Source organism: Perna viridis, chromosome 8 (assembly GCF_037379345.1).
Source record: "Perna viridis isolate PV_CMFRI_1.1 ecotype Kerala chromosome 8, ASM3737934v1, whole genome shotgun sequence".
In the NCBI taxonomy this organism is placed as follows: domain Eukaryota; kingdom Metazoa; phylum Mollusca; class Bivalvia; order Mytilida; family Mytilidae; genus Perna; species Perna viridis.
This window is the reverse complement of record NC_142452.1, coordinates 28048997-28056914: the sequence shown is the minus strand read 5'-3', so window position 1 is coordinate 28056914 and position 7918 is coordinate 28048997. Positions and strand designations below refer to the sequence as shown.

General features: G+C 32.5%; 1 long non-coding RNA gene across 1 annotated transcript; it reads right to left on the bottom strand.

Annotated features, from left to right (window-relative positions):
* Nucleotides 1-3494: 3494 nt before the first annotated feature.
* On the bottom strand, nt 3495-7712 carry LOC148610076 (uncharacterized). Its single transcript, XR_015914725.1, has 2 exons — nt 6806-7712; nt 3495-4410 (listed from the first exon to the last, which is right to left on the bottom strand). It is a non-coding gene; the product is annotated as an uncharacterized LOC148610076 (long non-coding RNA).
* Between the last annotated feature and the right edge of the window lie 206 nt (nt 7713-7918).

Below are 7918 nucleotides of genomic sequence, written 5' to 3'. Positions count from 1 at the left end.
TCTTGTGTTATTATACGATACAGTATTATTGCAGCAAGAGTTGCGAAAAATCGTACCTGTTGAGTGTAACCATAGGAACAGTTCATGGTTTGGGGGGTGTTCTCCCCAATTGACACCCTCTCATGTGGATGATTTTTATGTGAATAGAATTTTTTCATAAATCCCAATTTTTATCTTTTTGAAAAAAAATCAGCTATGTCATATCACATCATTTTGTATTTGGGAGAATCAATTTTTTTCCATTTATTTTATCCATTCCCCCCCTCTGAATGGTTAATAGATATGAAAAATTCCAAATATCTGCGTATTACAAGAGTTGTACAGAAATCACAATCTCTGCAGACTCTTGCTGCTTGATTTACTATGTATATAAGCTCTGCTGTACAGGATGTAAAAATATATAGTACAGGAGCCTTTTAATTTCAAATCTGCTAAGCTGTGTGTGGTGTACTCTACCAATTTGCTTATGGAAGCAGGTTTTAGTATATTTTATTTAAAAAAAAAAAACAAACAAATAAATTAAAAATGACAACCTTAGTTAAGATGATGAAATAAAATTTTTGACAAACGAACTCATTTATGGCGATGTTGAGCTGCTTGCATTTCTGACTTGTACAATACAAAAACAGTCATGATTATACAGGTGGTTGGATTCGGTAAGTGAAGACCCCAACCTAGCTCCTTTTTTTACTGTCTATAACTCCATGCATTGAGAATAATTATCGTCAAAATAGAATCATCCTTGGAACAATGGTCTGGAATTGAATACCTGCATAGAAATACTGGTATTGCTGAATCATTGAAATTAGTGAGCTTATGTAGGAAATAGAGATTTATTTGAATAAAAAGAACATTTGTTTAGCACAGTAGCCAGGGTTATGTTGGAATGCCTTAACCCATGAGGGGTTTGTAAATGTATGAAGCAAACAAATTATTCGCAATATGTGAGAGTCAATATCCGAAATGAAAATTCTAACAAATGGGCACATTTACATACACGAGTTACCTCTCTTTGGTCATGATTCCGTTTGAACAAACACGTACTTATATTGGATGAATCATCCAGAACTAGTTGTTATCTGAATGCTGCACTTGTTAAGTCTTTGTCATGCTTCGTCAGTAAACGAGACTAAAAATGTATTCTTTGGTCTTCGAAGTAGATCGTGTCTGTTCAAAACGAATTGTATTAATTTGTAAAGCACAAACACAGTTGCTACGAGACCGTCAGAACAAAACTTGGTAATTGAAAATTTCTTTAAAAACTGCCTGTCGATACTAACAATAATATGAATACGATGAACAAGGTAGTGGTGCAATACTAGTATTACTTTATGTGAAGTCATGTAAAGTATTTGTATATTTACTTTTTACTACATATTTGTAATGAAGGCTGCCTTGTTTTCCAGACTGGTACTACATTTATTTATTTTGTTATGGAAGAATCCCCTGATAAATGTCTTGTTAGGTACTATCCATTTTTACTAGGATATTTGTCTTGAATACATGTTCATGTACATATCCGTATCACATGTAAATCCTGGTATCGCATAATGCATATAACCTCTAACTTTATTCGAACCATAATTATCCATTCGGTAGCACGAACCGTGATTTGTACAAGTTCATGTGAGCTCAAATTATGGACCAAGATAGTATGCAGTCCGTGGGAGCATTATTTTTCGACTTTTAACATTTCGTATAAATGTCATCGCTCAAAGAATTACTAACCCAAAGAAATTTGTTTACAATGAGCTGTTACTTGTTTACAATGAGACAATCATTCGTCTTAAAGGCATCAGAATTGGTCAAATTCAATTTTATTCTGGGCTTAGTCGCATTTTCGTGCATAATCTTAATGCTTAAGTTGGTGTCATTGTGAAACCTTATGCTCGTTATGAATTCCCCGTACAAACAATTAGTAGAATTAATTTAACCGTGTTTGGCATGTAAATTTATCATAGTTAATGTAGGATAGGGGTTGAAAGTCAAACCAAGTCGTGTCATATTGCCTGTAATAACCCGCTATTTATCCAATCATTTTGATACTGGGGATTTTATACAAATATGTCCATATTGATCGAAATCACTTAATCAAAATTGAAATCCGATTTTTATATATTGACTGATAGAACACACCTGGGTCTCGCATGGGAAAGAAAAATAATGTGGGGAGTCTCTCTTGGGATTTGTTCCTGAGAGAAAACGAGAGATGACAGTTATAGTGTCATTAACATTTACGAGTTAATTGGAATATTATTTATTTAGTTGGCTAGAAGCATGTTTTGGTTTAGCATAAAATACACAAAGAGAAGCCGTAAAATATATTGAGCGAAGCGGTAAATTGAGACGTTTACAAAATTAAAAAAAAAACATACTTTTTAAAATAAACTTAAATTGTGTAATTTCCATCCACTTTAAAATTACTCCATTTTCAAAATCAAATTTTATTATTGATATAAACGGCAACATTTTTTGCTTTTGCTTTTGGAATTGAGACACGCTCTCTAGGAGCATCTTTTGTAGAGAGATGAAAATAATGAATAAAATTCAATTGAATTAAAAATAATTTAAATTAATTCCGATTAGCAAAGAAAATATTAATAGATTGAATTCAATTGTTATATTAAGTAGATTTACTCAATTTTACCAATACATCTGTGCCCCCTAATTCCCATTGTATCATCAACAGTTGCCGAAGAACAACCCTGCATTTTCAGAGCCTGTCAAACTCAGTTTATAATGAAACAACACAGCATCAAACCTTTGTCCAAAATAATCCCTTCTCTAATAGCTTTTCAGTCACACAATGGGTACGCGTGCGACACTGTGACGTAATATTGACTCAAGGGTGGACAAATAGCCACTGCCAATTCTCGATACAATCTGTCCATCATTGTTTCCATCTAATGGACACTTATATAAATGATTTAAATATTTAATATCCGAATGAGCACCTGCTCTTGTTTATTATTGCTTTCTAGGGCCATAATTATATTGTGCGAATGAGAAAACATGATGGTATTCATGAGTCCTTTCCTATTCATATTTGACTTTGAGTAAGGAGATAATGTATATAGAGCTATGATGATATTCCGTTAATGTATTAATTGAATTTCAGATTTTTTTTAAGTGGGGAGGGGGTATTCTGTTTATGTTTTCGTCCTTAGGAGTAGGGGGAGTCGTACTAATATTTCTTCGAAATATGATCGAAATTTTACCATATTGGTGCAATCGAATACAATTATCATTGGCACAAATGAGTCCACGTTTTTTGTAAAAGTGAGTGGGCAAATGGTACAGTGACACATGTAGGTTGTGGCACAAAAAGACGTACAAGTGGCGCAAACGGATATATATTTTAAAGAAGAGAAATCATGTAAATAATCATAACTTATTGTACAGACAGATCGAAGTATGATTTAATCAAGTTGAAGATCATTATAAAGATCAGAGGTGTTTTCAGGGGGCATGAAAATGAAACAAAACTATACCGCTCATTTGAAAATCGGACAGTTTATGATTTCAACAATTACAAACAGACGAAAGGACGAATTTAAATATTTTAAAAGCAATTTAATACATATAATTATCAATGTGTGTCAAGTTTATCCCACTGTAATGTAACACCCTCGCTTTTGATCCATACAACAGTTCCTTGACATTAACCATAAATGAGCAACGATAACTAATTCCATAACTGGTTTATTTCCAACTCTATCCGTTATCAGCAATCATACAACCTACAACATTGTACAAGTCTCTCGTTGTCATTAGCGACGTAAATGATGGAAGCGATGGTTGGTCTCTCGGTGCCACCGACACGTGTTTTCCGACATGCATGGAATCCCAGTGAATCTAAATGATGAGTTGACACACGCACATGGCTTATAACTTTCTACAATATCAGATATCTATATGCAAGAATGGGGGTGTTAGTTATTCATGTCCCAGAATGTACAGCGGTCAAGCTTTTTAAAAATTATCATCAGTACATAAATAGAAACTGCGGAATAATTAAATCCACGCCTCGTTTGCACGCAGAGGAGAATACTCGTAAACAGTTTAATTTTTTCTTTGCCTTTTCATCTCTTTGTGTGGTTTTTGGGCTTTAATTTTTTAACAACACCAGGTGCAAATTCATATCCACTGTTGTCTGCTTTTGAAGCTTTTTTTTTCGCACTGACCGCATCCGGCGCTGGTCCTTTGAGAGTGTTGAACTCGGTACATGGTACATTTGCATGCCCTTTCAGCCAAAGGTCTTTATTTTCCATCGTCTATACGCCAGAGTTTCTGCTAAAAATTAATGCAATCATTTTTTCTTTTAAATATAATTCCCCTCGTGGATGTTCCACCAAATTCATTTTTTTCTCTCAGTTTTCTGCACTGATATCTGCAACCTTTATCAATAATCTGAAAAAAAAAGAATATTCAATTTTTAATAAAAATCCTCTTAAATATTTGCCACGCAAGAATTGCCGTTAAAATTATGAAGTATTTATTAGAAATCAGTGCTATACGCGTTTGTTGACGGTAAATTTTAATGTAAAAACCTATAATTTTCTACGAGAACACTAATTTCCTTTACCTTAATTATGGAATATAATATCGCCCTTCAAGCTGTTTCATTGCCCGATTTTTGTTGTTTCGCTGTTTAATTTATCTTAATTTAAAGACATAATAACGTTGTACGCAACTTGATGAAACCTTTGAATTCTGTAATTGGCAGTTAACGTCGACAATTGTTGCTAACGTGGAATAAGCAAAGATTTAGCCACGTACATGAATGGCTATTTGCTTTGATTTCTGAATGCAAATTCATTAAGGTCTGTTGTAAATGAAGACTTAGACAAGACCCAAATTATCGTCTTTCTTTATTAGAAAACATACAAAATTACAACATACTATATCAAATGATGCGGAAACCGTGATTGAATTTTATAAGATATAGCTTCCATAAATTGACATTATAATCCGAAGTGTATGGTCGGATAGTATTAAGAGCATATCATTAGATCCCGTAAATTTCGTAAGATTTCGTTGTCCTTTTTTTTGTGTGTTTTTTATTTGAAAGGATTACACTTCCATAACAGCTCTTTTACAGTTTGAGATTAGCAGGTCATTATTAACTCACTTCCGGGAGAGAGAGACGGAGAGAGAGAGAGGCAACAAAGGACTGGGACATTTTGGCCTCCGTGCATACAATACATTTTTTTTTGTAGAGTCAAGAGTAACGGACCCCTTTGTTCGTCTTTTTTTTAAATTCAAAGACGAGACAAGACCGAACTAAATTCTCTCAGAGGGTTACACTGTTCCAAGAGACATACTATGCATTTACAATGCACATTACAACTGTGAACAGAACTATTCAAATTTCAGGAGACTTGTATGAATCACTACATTTTATTCAATTTTTAAATTAAAATATACTTCGGCCTTCTATTCTGAAGTCTAATTTTTGTACATTTTTGTATTGTATTCTATTCTTACAAACAAAAATAATACTTAAGTGAAATAAACTCGATGCAAAGTAATGCTGTTTTTATGAAAAGCGTTATAATAGATATTTACAAGCGATTAAAATTAGAAACTTCTGAATTGAATTGTTGGTATGATTTTGTGTATGTATTTATTCCGTCTCCTATTTTTTGCCTTATATTTGTACCTTCGAGTTGTGAGAAAAAAATATAGAACTAAAAATGAAAACTAATTAAGCAAATGAATATAAGTCTTTGCAAATGAATTTCTTGTCAGAATAAATTCATATTCAGATATATCAGAATATAAATGATGTACATAACTTGAGAATTGATGATAAAATTCCAATCGAAAGCTCGGACTCTGGAATCAGAAAACGCACTGAATTAAAATTATTACACAAAATAAATAATAATTTTTAACATTTGACATTATTTTTCAATAAAGTCGTCATTGTGGGAATTAACTTGTCATTATCTAAAACCCTGAACCCCCAGGAACCGTATCCGGAGAAGGGTCGGTCCAAATTTATGCAACCCAACATCGGAATGGACCACCAGATGGGGAAACAGCTAAATCATGGAACAACCAAAGAATCCAATGTTTCATATCAGAAGTTGATTCAATTTCAGTCACTTAGAGATATGGAGAACTATGATAAAAAAATAAATAAACATGCAAGCTTTACAGAAAATAGCATATTTTGATGTTATGAATGTACGCTAAAATATTTATTAACTACTTTGCAAACTACGTGCTTAAAATGAAAGAAATAAGTACATGAAGTGGGGCATTTAGTTGTTATTGTTTTTTTTTTTTTTTTGTTTTTTTTTTTTTGTTTTTTTTTTTTGTTTTCTCTCTCTCTCTCTCTCCATTAGATCATAACAAAAACTTGACTTTTTTGCTTTGTTTAATACAGAAACTTTTTAAACAAAGTTATATTGTGTTGTAGTAACTTGTAGTTTTTTCTCTCCCAGAAATAATTAATAAACCTTCTTGAAACCTGGCTAATTAACGATATTCATACCTGTGCGTCATAAAAAAAGAAGCTCCGCCTTCTAGTACTTAGAATTTTCTATCCAGTTTTAACTTAAGAATTTTCTTTCCCCGTTTTATATTTCTTTTATCGCGCATTTTGTACTTTAATGGTTACAATTTCTTGAAGTATAATACAAATTAAATCTAAATATCAACTTTCCTTAAATTGAAAAAGGAAATCTTTTTAGACATAAACACGTTTTTAACCATGGAAACAGGCAGGCTCCTTTTTTCATATTATGACATGGAACATACCACCGTCATTTTTATGGCATTACTACAAATCACTAACCTTCGTAGTAGTAGCAGTTATCATCCTAGCTTATTATAGAGGACTAAGATACAATCCTCGAAGAATTACTCGTCTGTTTCAATAAATGATCACTTCGTTTTTTCCCGAAAAGCTTATTATATCCATTTCGATCTGAAAAGCGGTATTAAGAAGTTGTTACTAGAAATGGTTAAATCCAAAAGTATGGAAAAGATGCGTTAAATACAAGGGAGCTTTAAGCAGCTGAAGAAATTCACAGAAAATGAAATTCCGGACAAATTTAGTCGGTTTATATCTAGTTTTTCTGATCAATGTAATCGTATTAGTAGTGTTTCGTACATTCGATTTTCGTTCCACTAAAATCTTTGTAATTTGTGGCAAATGAAATATCTATGGGAAATCGAAAATTAGTGGTTTTTAAAAAGGAATTTATTGATAGCAGTACTTCACATTTGCCAAAATCTATACCGTTTGATGTGAAATAGAGGGCATTTATGGATTATATGGTTTCTCTGACATACAACCAAATAATATAATCGGTTTCCTAACCGCATAAAGATTTCCAATTTTCCTATCAAAACTACCACTTTTAAAGATTTTCTGACAATCATGCCTGCGTTTTCAAAGCATTCGACGTCAACTTATTAGGCTTAAAAGTGTATCTTAGTATTAACTTCAAATGAAAAAAAAATGGTCAAATTTTTACAATTTGAATCTTCAACGAAGTAAAAAGAAATAGAAAGTTGTATAATGTTTAGTCTTTGAAAGGACAATTGCAGCTGTATGTACGCGTTATGAACGTTCGAATCCTGGGTTCGGATGCTGAAATAAATTAGACAAAAGATTCCATATAACACATTGATGAAAATAGAACCATTAGTTGAAGAACTATCGTGTTGGGAATAGCAATTAAAATTCATTAAGGGATATGTTAACAAAATATTGTTGAAAATTGCACGATTGTGGTGGAAATTAGCAGGTGTATTTCGGTTTAAAATTACATGTATTCGTCTATTACTTTATAAATCAATATGGCTCAGTCAGTGACCTATACTTTATCTGTAATTAAAGCAGAACTCTCAAAGGGCCCATTTACAACAATTACTTTAACATTTGGGTAAACAAAAATATAGG